At 39.9% G+C, this 15,374-nt stretch overlaps 1 protein-coding gene and 1 pseudogene across 1 annotated transcript in view; one reads left to right on the forward strand and one right to left on the reverse strand.

Annotated features, from left to right (window-relative positions):
• CFAP47 (cilia and flagella associated protein 47) overlaps positions 1–15,374 on the reverse strand; it is a 455,597-nt gene that overhangs the window by 200,285 nt on the left and 239,938 nt on the right. The gene's annotated exons all lie outside the window — the stretch shown is intronic.
• LOC119525927 lies at positions 6,516–7,042 on the forward strand (annotated as a pseudogene).

Here is a 15,374-nt window from a genome sequence, read left to right on the forward strand (position 1 = left end):
AGAGGAAAGCAGCATACTGTGATGCACAGGAAAACCCATATGAGAGCACTGCCTTGTCTCAGTCAGAATTACTTGGGCAGGAATTCCTGTTCTCTGTGGGCCTAGAAGATGAAATTACAGGTCTACCTGTATCTGCTGATAAAAACAAGTCTAAGAAAAAAAGAAAAAAACAAACTCAAACAATCAGGAATATGAGGCACTGGCCATGCCTGGGAGTCTTTAGAATGTGTACTCTGAAAGAACTCAAGTCATCGGTGACATTAGTAGAAGACAGAGATACACTTAAAGAGATCAAGGAATCTGACAGTACAAAGAAGAAGTCTAAAAAAAGGAAGCAAAGGTCTTCTGTTGAAAGTGCTATAGCCTCTGTTGATGAGTTTTCAGTGCTCAATAAGAGCTCTGAGAACACACTCTTTGATTCACTGGAAGGAGATGGTACCTTGATTGAAGAAGGTGTGAAACCCAGGACAAAAAAGAAGAAAACCCAATTTTATCTGGAAAAGAAGTATGATGAAGAGGCACAGAGGTTAGAGTCTACAATGAATAAGAAAGTAATGTGGAATCAGTTAAAGATTCTGAAACAAAATATTTATCTGAAGATTCAAGAGATTCAGATGATTCAGATGTGGATTTGGATTCTTCCATAAAGTAGCTTCAAGAATTTATTCCTGATATAAAGGAAAGGGTTGCCACTACAATTAAGTGAATGTATCAGGATGACTTAGCATGGTTTAAAGAATTTAAAGCACAAGCCCTGCTATTAAATTTGGCAAGTTTTTGGCAAGACAGAATAAACAGCTGGAAAAAATGTGGAAGAATTTCTATCCCTGAAAGGGATTGAGAATGCAGACAAGCTGCAGAATATCCAGAAGAGAAATTGATAATCACCAACTTAAAATACTCAGAGAAGATCCCAGAGTGGTGATGTCTAGGTTGTAGTTACTACTCTGGGGCAGTTGGTAGAAAGCCAGGAACTGCGTGGACTGGACACTGCAGAGGAATCTGAGATTGGAAAAACTTCATACAAAACTCACGAATGTGTCGAACAGCTGAGATCAACGAAATCTGTAAGTTCTCATGGCCAGGGGGCCCGTGCCCCTCCCTGCCAGGCACAATCCCAAAGGAGGAGGGGCCCTCAGTGCTGGAAACCAGGAGGGAGAATGAAAGCTGCAACCACAGATAAACTGAGAGCAGACACCAGAAAATCGGGGAGTAGTCAGCCCAGCAGAGAGGAGATAGGGCTAGCAAAGCAGCAAAAAAATAGAAAACAAAATAAAAACAGACTTTTTGAGTCAGGTGAACATAATACAGAGAAGGGTGGGGCTCAAACAGAATCAGACCCATATGCAAATCCAGGGAGGGAGAGCCCTTGCCTGAAAAGCCAGCTTCTCTCCTTTCTTGGTTGCTCCTTAATTGCCCTCAACTCCTGGTCTTTTAGTATTTCAATAGCCCATTAGATCTGCAAGGACTGTAAATAGGCCATACTGGGCCCTTCCTTTTTAAAAAAATTTTTTTCTCTCTTTCTAAAGCAATTATTCCAATAAGCCCACTACAGAAAGCCTCAAAAACTTATAATTTGGGCCCAAGCAAGAGCAGAGCTAGGATAGCTCTGAGAGACAAAGCAATAAGTCTAGTGACACAGAAAATTTGCTAAACACCATAACTTCCCAGCCCTTTTGGGAACTCATTATCTAGCTTCAGTCAGCCACACCACTGACAGGGTCAGGGTCACCTGGAGAAGTAAAGGCTCCCCACCTCCTTACGTTAGTGGGGGAACTGCGGGCTAGCAAGCGCCACCTGCTGGACAGCATAGGAGAAGCACAGAGTTTAAAGGCTTCACAGGAGGGTCTCATTCTCAAGGAAACTCCATACCCTCCTTCTGAGACTGGGGTTTCTCTGGACTGGGAAAACCTGACTGGGGTTGACCATACCTGAGGAGACCATCACACAAGAAGGCTACCTAGAGGCAGGGCAAGAAACAGAAAAACAAGAGTTGAAAAACTCTGATCAACTAAAAAGAATCTAAATTAAAGGTCTAGAATAGGCTGAACTGAACACCAAGGGTTAGAGAACAAAACCAACCAACAAGAAAACCCTAGGTAAAAGAGTGAAAACAAGCTCCAGAATAAACTAATCAAGAAAGTCAGATGCCTAGACTAGCTTAAGATAACAAACCATACTAGGAAACATGAAAATATGGACCAGACAAAGGAACAAACTAATAGTTCAACTGAGGCACAGGAGTTGAAGCAATTATTGCTAAATCAATTCAATGAACTGAAGGGAGAGCTAATTGGAGATATTCAAATGCAGCTAAATCAACTAAAAAATCAAGTCAATGAACTGAAGGAAGACATAGCAAAAGAGATGAAGGATATAAGGAGGACACTGGATGACCACAAGAAGGAAATCATAAACTTGAAAAAGCAAATGGTAGAACTTATGGGAATGAAGGGCATAATGGAGGATATGAAAAGACAGTGGAGGGATACAACAGTAGATTTTAACAGGCAGGAGAAAAGATCAGTGAATTGGAAGACCAGACATCTGAATTCACACACATGAAAGAACAGATGGTGAAAAGAATGGAAAAATATGAGCAGGATCTTAGGGAGCTGAGTGACAACATGAAATGCACAAATATACATGTTATGGGTGTCCCAGAGGGAGAAGAGGGGAAAAAGGGGCAGAAAGAATAAAAGAAGAAATATTCATTGAAAATTTCCCAACTCTTATGAAAGATAGAAAATTAGAGATTCAAGAAGTACAGCACACCCCAAACAGAACAGACCCCAATAGACCTACTCCAAGATACTTACTGATCAGATTATCCACTGTCAAAGACTAAGAGAGAATTCTGAAAGCAGCAAGAGAAAAGCAACCCATCACATAGAAGGGAAGCTTGATAAGACTATGTACATATTTCTCCACAGAAACCATGGAGGCAAAAAGACAGTGGTATGATATATTTAAGATACTGAAAGAGAAGAACTGCCAACCAAGAATTCTGTCTGTGGCAGAACTGTCCTTCAAAAATGAGGGAGAGATTAAAATATTTCCAGACAAACAGACACTGAGAGAACTCGTGAATAATAGACCAGTGCTATACGAAATACTGAAGGGAGTGCTACAGGATGATATGAAAAGATAGGAGAAAGAGGTTTGGAGAAGAATGTAGAAATGAAGATTATCAGGAAGGGTAAAAAGAGAGAGAGGAAAAAATAAGACGTGACATATAAAATCCAGAAGACAAAATGATAGAAGAAAGTACTGCCCTTACAGTAATAACACTAAATGTTAATGGATTAAACTCCCCAGTAAAAAGACACAAACTGGCAGAATGGATTAAAAAACAGGACTCATCTATATGCTGTCTACAAGAAACTCACCTTAGACACAAGGACAAAAATAGGCTGAAAGTGAAAGGTTGGAAAAAGATATTTCATGCAAACAGCAACCAGAAAAAAAGTGGGAGTAGCTATACTAATATCAGACAAAATAGACTTCAAAAGTAAAACAATTGAAAGAGACAAAGAAGGACACTATATATTAATAAAAGGGTCAATTCATCAAGAAAACATAACAATCATAAATATTTATGTACCAAGCCAGAGAGCCCCAAAATTCATCAGGCAAACACTGAGTACACTGAAAGGAGAAGTAGACAACTCCACAGTAATAGTTGGAGATTTCAATACACTGCGCTCATCAATGGATAGAACATCTAGACAGAGGATCAACAAGGAATGAACTAGACTTGACAGACATTTATAGAACATTACACCCCACAGCAGCAGGATCCATGTTTTTCTCAAGTGCTCATGGAACATTCTCTAGGATAGACCACATGCTTGGTCACAAAGCAAGTCTCCACAAATTTAAAAATATTGATATTATAAAAAACACTATCTCAGATCATAATGAAATGAAGTAGGAAATAAATAACAGGCAAAAGATTGTAAAATTCACAAATATAGAGAGACTAAACAACACACTCTTAGAAAACCAGTGGGTAAAGGAAGAAATTACAAAAGAAATTAGTAAATACCTCAACACAAATGACAATGAAAACACAAAATATCAAAACTTATGGGATGCAGCAAAGGCAGTGCTCAGAGGGAAATTTATTGCCTTAAATGCCTATATTAAAAGATAAGAGAGAGCAAAAGTTGAATCAATTGCTCACCTGGAGGCACTAGAGAAAGAACAGCAAATAAACCCCAAAGCAAATAGAAGGAAAGAAATAACAAAGATTAGAGCAGAAATAAATGAAATTGAGAACAGTAAAACAATAGAGAGAATCAACAAAACAAGAAGCTGGTTGCTCAAGAAAATCAACAAAATTGATGGACCCCTAGCTAGGCTAACAAAAAAAAAGAGCAGATGCAAATAAATGCAACCAGAAATGGGAAAGGAAACATAACTACTGACCCTGCAGAAATAAAGGAGATAATGAGAAGATACTACGAGCAACTATATGCTAATAAACTGGACAATTTACACAAAATGGACAACTTCCTAGAAAAGCATGAACAGCCAACATTGACCTGAGAAGAAATAGACGACCTCAACAAACAAATCACAAGCAAAGTGTTTGAGTCAGTCATCAAAAAGCTCCCCAAAGAGAAAAGCCCAGGACTAGATGGCTTCACATGTGAATTCTACCAAGCATTCGAGAAAGAATGAATACTAATCCTGCTCAAGCTCTCAAAAAAAATTGAAGAGGAGGGAAAGCTACCCAACTCATTCTATGAAGCCAACATCACCCTAATACCAAAATTAGACAAAGATACTACAAAAAAAGAAAATTATAGAACAATCTCTTTAATGAATATAGATGCAAAAATCCTCAACAAAATACTCGCAAATAGAATCCAGCAGCACATTTAAAGAATTATACACCACGACCAAGTGGGGTTTATTCCAGGTAGGCAAGCCTGGTTGAACACAAGAAAATCAATTAATGTAATATACCACATCAATCGATCAAAGCAAAAGAACCACATGATCATCTTGATTGATGCAGAAAAGGCATTTGACAAAATTCAACATCCTTTCTTGATGAAAACACTTCAAAGGATAGGAATAGAAGGGAACTTTCTCAATATTATAAAGGCAATATATGAAAAACCCACAGTTAACATTGTACTCAATGGGGAGAGATTGAAAGTTTTCCCTCTAAGATCGGGAACAAGACAGGGATGCCCACTATCACCATTGCTATTCAACATTGTGCTGGAAGTTCTAGCTAGAGCAATTAGGCAAGAAAAAAAATAAAAGGCATTCAAATTGGAGAGGAAGAAGTAAAACTTCCACTGTTTGCAGATGACATGATTCCATATGTAGAAAATCAAGAAAAATCTACAGGAAAGCTATTAGAGCTAATCAATGAATACAGCAAAGTGGCAGGCTACAAGATCAACACGCAAAAATCTGTAGTGTTCTTATATGCAAGTAACTTGCAACAAGAGGAAGAAGTTAATAAAAACATCCATTTACAATAGCAATCAAAAGAATCAAGTATTTAGGAATAAACTTAATGAGTGCACAAAATACCTATACAAAGAAATCTATAAGAAACTGCTAAAAGAAATTGAACAGGACTTAAAAAAATGGAAGAACGTACCGTGTTCATGGATTGGAAGACTAAATTAAGATATCAGCTCTACCTAAACTGATTTATAGATTCAATGCAATACTAATTGAAATCCCAACAACTTACTTTGCAGAAATAGAAAAGCAATAACCAAATTTATTTGGAAGGGCAAGGTGCTCCAAATAGTCAAAAATATCTTGAGAAAGAGGAAAGAAGTGGGAGGTCTCACACTACCTGACTCTGAAGCATATTGCAAAGCTACAGTTCTCAAAACAGCCTGGTACTGGCATAAGGACAGAGATACCAACCAATGGAATTGAATTGAGTGTTCAGAAATAGACTCTGGCATCTATGGACAATTGAGGAAGTCAAGCCAAAGCAACAGGGACAGAGCAGCCTCTTCAACAAACGGTGTTTGGAGAACTGGATATCCATTTCCAAAAGAATGAGGGAGGACTCCTACCTCACACCTTATACAAAAATTAACTCCAAGTGGATCAAAGACCTAAACAAAAGTGCTAAGACCATAAGACTCTTAGAAGAAAATGTAGGGCAATGTCTTAATGACCTTGTGATAGGAGGTGGTTTCCTAGACCTTACACCCAAAGCACAAGCAAGCAAAGAACAAATAGACAAATGGGACTTCCTCAAAACTGAACACTTTTGTACATCAATGGACTTTGTTAAAAAAGTAAAAAGGCAGCCTACATAATGGGAGACAGTATTTGGAAACCACATATCAGATAAGGGTATAATATCCAGAATATATAAGGCAATCCTACCACTCAACAACTGAGAGTGCCACTCCCTGGTGGGGACTGTTCATGGTGGTTCTGGGGTCTCCAGCATTTTTCCTGGCTGTAGACCTGAATCTGTCCGAAATGAAGGCAGCAGAGCTTGAGATTATTGCTGGTGTGAAATGACTGAGTACAAACTGGTGGTGTTTGGAGAAGGTGGTGTTGGGAAAAGCGCACCGACAGTCCAGCTAGTCCAGAACCACTTTGTAGATGAGCATGATCCCACCATAGAGGAGTCTTAACCAAAAGCAGGTGGTTATAGATGGTGAAACCTATCTGTTGGATACACTGGATACACTTGGACAAGAGGAGTACAGTGTCATGAGCTTCCTTTGTGTGTCTGCCATCAATAATAGCAAGTCATTTGCAGATATTAACCTCTACAGGGAGCAGATTAAGCAAGTTAAAGATTCAGATGGTAGGAAACAAGTGTGATTTGCCAACAAGGACAGTTGACACAAAACAAGCCCATGAATTGACCTAGAGTTATGGGATTCCATTCATTGAAACCTCAGCCAAGACCAGACAGGATGTCAAAGATGCCTTTTACACACTGGTAAGAGAAATATGTCAGTACCGAATGAAAAAACTCAACAGCAGTGATAATGGGACTCAAAGTTGTATGGGGTTGCCATGTGTGGTGATGTAACAAGATACTTAGAAAGTTCTTTCATTGGAAAAGAGCCACTTTCAAGCTGCACTGACACCTGGTCCTGACTTCCCTGGAGGAGAAGTATTCCTGTTGCTATCTTTAGTCTCACAGAGAAGCTCCTGCTACTTCCCCAACTCTCAGTAGATCTCAGTACAATAGTCTAATTGAGAAGTTCTCAGAATAACTACCTCCTCATTTGGTTTTCTCACCAGAGAAATGCACCTTTTGTTACTCCCTAGTATTTTCTGCTCTGGGTGTCTTCCTTTCTCCCCAACTCACCCCCTCCCTCCGCCACCCCAGGTTTTTCATCTGAAAAGTAATTCATGTCTGAAACAGAGAACCAAACTGTAGACATGAAATTCTGTTGAAAACAGTGTCTTGAGCTCTAAAGTAGCAACTGCTGGTGACTTTTTTTCTCTTTCTATTGTTGAATTTGGAACTATGTTGGTTTTTTGGAGAAATGGCATAAATTACTTACTGTTTTGCAGAGAATATAGTTAATGTTGCTGTTTAGTTTGTTTATAATGTTATCGGCTACATTCTCTAAACTGGCATCTGCTCTGTATTCATAAATACAAAAGTGAATACTGACTTTTGAGTCTACCCTAGTCTTTTCAACTTCATGTAATTAAATCCAACTTTGACAACAAAGTTCCTTTTTCCTAGAAGACTTCCTCTACAATAGGCTTCCATTACAGTACTTCAGTGGATTTGATGTCTCAAAAAACATTATGAAAATGAATGTCTGAAATATATTTAAGATCAGTCTGTCCTTTGAAGGAAAGATACATCTATCTGGTAGCAGATGCCATTTCTTACATGTATTAAGTTGGTCTTCCAGAAGCCTGTTTTTGGGCTCTCTAAGGAGAAAGTGGAAACTGGAAACAATTATGAATAATCTCACTTAATTTTTACCTCATCTCCACATTTTTTGTAGGCTACTACCTATAAATTGTATGTTATTTGATTCTTCTAGCTTACTGATAAACCTATGTTTGGTGAACTTCCACTTGTATTCAAATTTGGGTCACACCAGAGAGCTCTACATTTGCAGATGTTCAGATATTGTAAAACAGTTGGGTACAGTTTTGTTTAATATCTGATCAATTCTTTTCAAGCCTTGAATGCAGTATATTAACAGACAAGTTACATTTTCACTGCCTGTCATGGTATCTTGATGATGTATATAACTATTGCCCTCAATCTCCTTCTCATCCCACCCTGTGCCCCTCACCCCACATCAACAGACATGATCACTGATTTCATTTGGGTAAAGTATGGTGCTAATGAACCAGGGTCACAGTTTTAAAACTTGAACAAACCAGTTAGCATCACAGAGAGAAATTCTTCCACATTAGCACACTGCACCAGTAATTCCACCTAGTAGTTTTGCCAGATGCATACTACAGGCCCTGAAAGGAAAGAGGTCACTTAGCACAAATCCTTCACCATGACTTGGTATACTAAGGAAGGTCAGTATAGAATTCTTTATGAATAAAGTATTTAGACATTTTTTAAGTCATGTAGAAATTCTAAATTAAGCCAGTAGTTTTTTGTGTTAAATATTTTTTTTGAGAATGAGGAAGCCTCAAATCAAAACTAAAGTTTTTCTTTATACATAATGTTCTCTGAAGGATTTAAAACAGATTTTGATTAGTCTATGTATACTAGATATCCAAAACTGATGAGTTTGTTCAAAATAAGTAGTCTTTGAATTGAAATTGCTGTTTGAGAAAGGAATAGAAGATACAAAATAGATTTGGATAACTTTTGATAAAAGAATAATTCCAAATGGCAACAACAGAAAGACAAACAACCCAATTAAAAAATGGGCAAAAGACATGGACAGACACTTTTCTGAAGAGGAAATACAAATGGCACAAAAACATATGGAAAAAATGCTCAACTTCACTGGCTATTAGGGAAATGCAAATCAAAACCACAATGAGATATCATCTCACACCTACAAGAATAGCCATTATCCAAAAATCAGAAAATTACAAGTGCTGGAGAGGATGTGGAGAAAGAGGCACACTTATTCATTGTTGGTGGGAATGTAGATTGGTACAGCCACTCTGGAAGACAGTATGGAGGTTCCTCAGGAAGCTAAATATAGATTTGCCATATGACCCAGCTATTCCATTGCTGGGTATATACTCAGAGGAACTGAAACTTAAGACACAAACAGACATTTGTAAACCAATGTTTATTGCAGCATTATTCACAATTGCCAAGAAATGGAAACAGCCCAAATGCCCATCAAAAGACGAGTGGATAAACAAACTGTGGTATATACACATGATGGAATATTATGCAGCTGTAAGACAGAACAAAGACATGGATCATGTAATAATGTGGATGAACCTTGAGGACATTATGTTGAGTGAAGTTAGCCAGAAACAAAAGGACAGATTCTGTATGGTCTCACTAATATGAACAGACATTAATGAACAAACTTTGGGAGTTAAAAGCTGACAACACAGGCGACCAGGAGATTGAAAGAGGGCAGAGATCAGCCATTTGATGCTGAAGGACTACAGAATGTTTAGGATTGATTGCATAGATCCAGAAATAGATAGCATAATACTGTGTGATGGTAGCACAGTATTGTAAGTACACTGAACAAAGATGTCTGTGAGTAAAGCTGAAAGAGGTGGGATAGGAGAATGTATGACACCAGAGGTAAAGATAGATGATAAAGACTGGGACTGTATAACGTGGCAAAAACTGGAGTGGCCAATGACTGTTACTAAATATACAGATATAAAAATGTTTTTGCATGTGGGAAAGCAAATGAATGTCAACCATGTAGAAATTTGAAAAAGGGATGGTATTCAGGAAAAAACATAATCAAAGCAAACTGGAGTCTATGGTCAACAGTAACATTGTAATATGCTTCCATTAAATGTAACAAAGGCAAAATACCAAAGCTAAATGTGTATGAGAGGGGGATATAAGGGAGGGATATGGGATTCTTGGTAGTGGTGTTGTTTCTGTCCTTACTAATAAATTGTATTGTATGACACTTTATTTTTCTTTTTATTATTACCTTTTTTATTATTCACCAAAAATTTTTTTTCATGGTAATCAATATGTTCAAGTGCTGACTATGGTGATAAATGTACAATTATATGATGATACTGTGAACTGATTGTACACTGTGGATAACTGTATGTTATGAGAATATATCTCTATAAAATTGTAGGAAGACATATAAATAGGGGTAAAAGTGCTGGAGAAAATGTGGGGAGAGGGATGTACCTATTTACTGTTGATGGGGAGGTAGAATGGTGTAGCCTTTCTGGAGGTCACTGTGATGGTTCCACAGTGTATTAGCTAGGGTTCTCTAGGGAAACAGAATCAATGAGAGATAACTAGAAATATAAGATTTATAAAAGTGTCTCATGCAACTGTGGGTATGCAGGATTCCAAATTCCATAGGGCAGGCAGCAAACTGGCAACTCCAATGAAGATGTTTGACCAACTCCTCATGAAACAAAATGGCAGCTTCGACGAATGTGTTTGATGAACTCCTCAGGAAATGAACTAGCAGCTTCAACGAACTCCTCAGGAAACACCTCACTGGCCAGCCAAAGAGGAAGTGAAGGTCCTCTATCTTTCTTGCTTAAAAGTCTTCAACTAATTGGATTAAATCCAGCTGACTGCATTCTCTCATAGTGGAAGACACACCCTTCATTGACATCATCAGTCAGCACTGCAGCCACTTGACTGATGAGTTAATAAACCAGCCTGTTGGTTTATTAAGCAACCACAAACATCCTCACAGCAACAGTTAGGCCAGTGCTTGCTTGACCAGACAGCTGGGTCATCACCTGGCCAAGTTGACACATGAACCTAACAGTCACAGTCCACCCCTTGTCAACTTGGCAGTTATACACATCACCTAAAACCATACTTTATCTCTAAGTAGACAACAATAACAGACATATATTTCACCTAACAATACTCCACTGTCCTGCATACAACTGGAAATGCACTAAATCTCTCCAGAATAGGGTGCAAGTCCTTGGGTGACATTAACTCTTAAAATTGATTTCCTTTAGCTTAAATACAGCAAAATGAACAAGACAGCTTATGTCATATGATAAGGGGATAAGATAGAGAAGGAAGCAAAGATATTTGCTTTACAGACAAATACAAACATACTCGTAACAAAACAAGGAGGAAATATTCATGCCATCCTAGTCCTCATTTCTGCAACTGGTCATGTGGCCATAGTTCATATTTATCACTACCTTCTTCCACTACCCATTCCATGTTCCCTTTACCCTCAGCAAGCACTTCAGCTGGCCATGTTTCTTTGGCTGGTGGGGTGACTCAGGCCTTCATTCCTGAAGTTTCTTGGCCATTGGTAGTCCTGCTTGGGTTGGGTTGTTGCAGTTTTCCATTGACTTTAACCATAGGGCATGGTAGTACTAAGAGACGCCCTAGGGGATGTCCTGTATTCCACGAAAACTCTTCTTTACTTCCATTGTGTAGTTGCAGTGCTATTTCCCCTTGATAGTCAGGATCAATCACCCCAGCCAGTACAATAATCCCCTTCCTTACCTGTTGATTCAGAGGCATAAGAAGCCCAAAGTGGCCAGGTGGCATGGCAGTCTTAAAACCCAGTTCACTGGGATTATTGTTGTTTCCTGGTGGAAGCACTCCTCCTTTTGGAACAAAGACTTGTAGACCAGCAGAGCTTAAGCTTTCAGGGACAGGAAGCAAAAATTTACCTAGTGGATCACTAGGAGTGACAGTGAGTGGTGCCACTCCTGTTTCCACCCCTTGATTCCTGGACCTATGAATCCTGGCTATGGGAGAAACAGCACCATACAGTGGATGCTGATTCAGAGCATACACAGCCTCCTGGAGGTATTGCCACCTAGTTGGCACCGTAATTGAGTCTTCAACAGGCCATTCCACCGTTTTATCAACCCAGCTGCCTCTGGATGATGGGGAACATGGTAAGACCACAGAATTCCATGAGCATGTGCCCATTCCCTCACTTCATTTGCTGTGAAGTGGTTTCATTGGTCAGAAGCAATGCTGAGGGGAATACCATGATGGTGGATAAGGCATTCTGTAAATCCATGGATGGTAGTTTTGGCAGAAGCATTTTGTGTAGGGAAGGCAAACCCATATCCAGAGTATGTGCCTATTCCAACAGAATTTTTGTGAGATCTTTATAGACAGAGCCACTGCCGGACTGGACTGGAGGAGACAGATAAGGAACAAACTGAAAGGAAAATTTCTTCTAAGAGAGCCATGGAGGTTGAGGTCTGGAATCAAGAGCTCTCAGGCTTGGAGAGCAGGAGTGGCCCACACGCATGGAAAGGGTGCATTTGCTCTGGAGGTTGAGGATGGGCCTTTCACCTCGATGTTCAGGAAAAGTGCTGTCATCCTAGGCCTCAGAGAGGGTGGAGCACATTCCCTGGTGATTGGGGAGAGCCTGACCCCACTGTTCTGAAGGGGTTGAGCATGTGCCCTGGAGATGGAAGAGAATCTGGGTCCTGCCCTGATGTTTGAGGAGGGTGGGGTCTAGAAGGTGGTCTCCCCAACGTGTGGATATGTTGGAGAACTCACCCCAGTGTTTGGAAAGTAAAGGGCTGCCATGAAAGCCTTTGGAAAGGGTTGGACTCCCACTATCTCAAGCCCCAAGGATGAAATTGTCGTTCTGTAAATGACTCTCAGACTTTGAAATCTAATGCAGTTTGCCCTGTGGGTTTTAGAAACTGTTTTGGTCCTGTTAACCTGTTTTCCTTTCAGCTTCTCCTTATGGCAATGGGAATGTTTACCCTATGACTGTCTCTCCTTTGCATATTGGAAGTAGATAACTTGTTCTAAGTTTCACAGGTAGAGGGCCAGAGGGGAATTTTGCTTTTGGACAGACCATGCTTTTAACTGGTTTTGATGGGATCTTGTACTTACTGAAATGACTTAAATTTTTGTGATATTGCGATGGGATGAATGTATTTTATGGAAAGATCATGCCATTTTGGGGTCCAGGGGGTGGAACATGTCAGTTCAAATGTATTATGTCCCCCAAAATGCCATTATCTTTGATGCAGTGGGCAGGAAACATATTGGTGTTGATTGGGTTGGAGACTTTTGATTGGATGTTTCTGTGGAGATGTGATCACTCAGCTGTGGGTGAGATCTTACATTGGATAACTTCCATGGATGTGTGGCCCCACCCATTCAGCATGGGCCTTGGTTAGTTTACTGGAGCACTATATAAGCTCAGACAGAATGAGCTAGCTTGCTACAGGCAAGAGGGACACTTTGAAGAACACAGAGGAGCTGAGAGTGACATTTTGAAGAGTAGTTGCAGCGACGAAAGGACAAAATGCCCCCAGAGCAACTGAGTGAGATTTTGAAAAAAAAAGCTGAAGCCTAGAGAAGAACGTTCTGGGAGAAAGCCATTTTGAAACCAGAATTTGGAGCAGACACCAGCCACATGCCTTCCCAGCTAGCAGACGTTTTCCAGACACCATTGGCCATCCTCCAGTGAAGGTACCTGATTGTTGATGTGTTATCTTGGACACTTCATGGCCTTAAGACTGTAACTGTGAAACCAAATAAACCCCCCTTTAAAAAAGCCAATCCATTTCTGGTGTTTTGCATTCTGGCAGCATTAGCAAACCAGAACACATAGGAAGCTAGGAATATGGGGGCCACAACGTCTGGCAACCTCACTGTGGGGTATGTACTTGGAAGATCTGAGAGCAGAGACATGAATGGACATTTGCACATTGGTGTTTATGGAGGCAGTATTCACGATTTGCAGTGGGTGGAGGTGGACTAAGGGTACGCTAACTGAGGAACAAAATGGTAAACTGTGGTGTATGCATGCAATGGAATACTGAGCAACTATGAGAAGGAGTGAAGTTGTGAGACACACAAGGAGGTGAATGGATCCTGTAGACAGCATTTTGAGTGAAGTGCCAGAAACAAAGGCAAACACTATAATGCCTCACCAGTATGGACTAATTACAATGTGTAAACTCAGAATTGAATCTTAGAGCACAGCCTAACAGGGAAATGATTATTGTAGTGGTCCCTAGATTGTAAGCTCTTACAGCAGTCAAATTTATTCCTGAATTTTAATGGCTGTCTCCAAACTCTGATATGTTGATCCCTTAGTGTATAACTTGATTGGTCTCTAGAACATTGGGTATCTGTGTGACACCTGAAACTCAGAGCTAGAGCTCGGCAGATACGAATATCAGTATTTATGCATACATCAATTGTTAAAAAAAAAAAAAAAGCTGAAAAAGAGTCCAGACTTCAATTAGACATATGAATCAAGCAGATCTGGTTAAGACTAGGGAAATTGGGCCAAAGGGTAAAGGTTGAAACTGACTGTGTGTTAAAACTTCAACTTCCATGTGAGCCCAATGGCAGAAATGTTTATTTGGTGTAGGATCTATAGTTTCTAAACAATATAACTTCTACAGTCAGTTTGTTCAAACACCACAATTACATGGAACTTTGAATAGGAAGTGAGATATGGCAGGTCTGTATATGTTAGAGTTAAATAGCAACACATCTCAAAGTAATTTGGGCAGAGAATAAAAATATATATTTGCCCCCTCCCCCCCCCCCGAGGAACTGGGGGAGGTTGCGGAGGTGTTGTACTTCCTCACCTGGATTGTTGCTGACGTTCTCACACACACTGGGGACTGACGGCTTGACATGCTGAGCCGTCTGTCTTGAGGCTTGCCCTTATGAAGCTTGTTACTCTAAAAGAAAGGCTAAACCCGCTCATAATTTTGCCTAAGAGTCTCCCCCTGAGTGCCTCTTTGTTGCTCAGATGTGGCCCTCTCTCTCTCTAACTAAGCCACCTTGGCAGGTGATCTCACTGCCCTCCTCCCTACGTGGGACCTGACTCCCAGGGGTGTAAATCTCCCTGGCAACGCAGGAGATGACTCCCGGGGATGAATCTGGACCCGGCAGCATGGGATTGAGAACATCTTTTTGACCAAAAGGGGGGTGTGAAATGAGATTTCAAATGGAGTCGCGAGGTCACTCTGGTGGACATTCTTACGCACTATATAGATAATGCTTTTTAGGTTTCAATGTATTGGAATAGCTAGAAGTAAATACCTGAAACTACCAAACTCCAACCCAGTAGCCTTGACTCTTCAAGATGATTGTATAACAATGTAGATTACAAGGGGTGACAGTGTGATTGTGAAAACCTTGTGGATCACACTCTTTTTACGCAGTGTATGAATGGATGAGTAGATAAATGGGGACAAAAACTAAATGAAAAATAGGATGGGATGGGGGGATGATTTGGTTGTTCTTTTTCATTTCTATT

This window comes from Choloepus didactylus (assembly GCF_015220235.1).
Source record: "Choloepus didactylus isolate mChoDid1 chromosome Y unlocalized genomic scaffold, mChoDid1.pri SUPER_Y_unloc1, whole genome shotgun sequence".
Classification (NCBI taxonomy): domain Eukaryota; kingdom Metazoa; phylum Chordata; class Mammalia; order Pilosa; family Megalonychidae; genus Choloepus; species Choloepus didactylus.